General features: G+C 39.5%; 1 non-coding gene across 1 annotated transcript; it reads right to left on the reverse strand.

The window, feature by feature from the left end:
* Positions 1-404: 404 nt before the first annotated feature.
* On the reverse strand, positions 405-599 carry LOC128248404 (U2 spliceosomal RNA). The gene has a single exon (XR_008264653.1). It is a non-coding gene; the product is annotated as a U2 spliceosomal RNA (small nuclear RNA).
* Between the last annotated feature and the right edge of the window lie 318 nt (positions 600-917).

Raw genomic sequence — 917 nt, forward strand, 5'->3', positions numbered from 1 at the left:
CGCATCGATGCATCATCTGTTCATTTTACTACTTGATTTGTTTCCATTATTTCTTGTTTCTGCTGTTTTCTACAATGAATGGCATTTAGTCCGTAACGTAAGATGTTTCTTTGAACGTGTTCTTCTCTTTTTCTGTCTTGCAGTCCAACGTTTGTATTTTTGTTGTTCTTTGTTTTGTATTTTGAAACCTACGCGAGTTTTCACTCGCAACACTAACGTTGCTTCAAGAACCGTTCTTGGATTACAAGGTTTTGAATTACATTACATCTCTTACACCTACAGACGTCTGTGTATGTATGCATACATTTATGTATGTATACACCCTTTCACTGTTTTACAAGTTTCAGCTCGAAAGCTGTGACCATGCTGGAGCATCGCCGTTTTTTTATATTTTGTGTTTTTCTAAATATGAGCTGAATCCTAGAAGTACTACAACATCAGGTCAGCAACACGGCAAATTTAGGGCAAGCCCCTTAAATTTCACCTCATTTCTTAAAAAAATAATTTAATATCTATGGCTCAGTTCGGAACTGTACTGGACATTAAGCTGGTGAGAATAAATACTACGCTTTGGTCTTATCCAAAAGTCCAGAAAGCGTGTCTATGTATGGAACACTTATTCTTTGTAAGCCTAGTACGTATTCTATCTGTCTCTTTTTGCCGAACCGCTAAGTTACGGGGACGTAAATACACCAGCATCGGTTGTTAAGCGATGTTGGGGGGACAAACACAGACACACAAACATACAGACACATACATATATATACATATAAACGACGGGCTTCTTTCAGTTTCCGTCTACCAATTCACTCACAAGGCTTTGGTCGGCCCGAGGCTATAGTAGAAGACACTTACCCAAGTTGCCACGCAGTGGGAATGAACCCGGAACCATGTGGTTGTCAAGCAAGCTACTTACC

The sequence above is a fragment of the Octopus bimaculoides genome, chromosome 7 (assembly GCF_001194135.2).
Source record: "Octopus bimaculoides isolate UCB-OBI-ISO-001 chromosome 7, ASM119413v2, whole genome shotgun sequence".
Classification (NCBI taxonomy): Eukaryota; Metazoa; Mollusca; class Cephalopoda; order Octopoda; family Octopodidae; genus Octopus; species Octopus bimaculoides.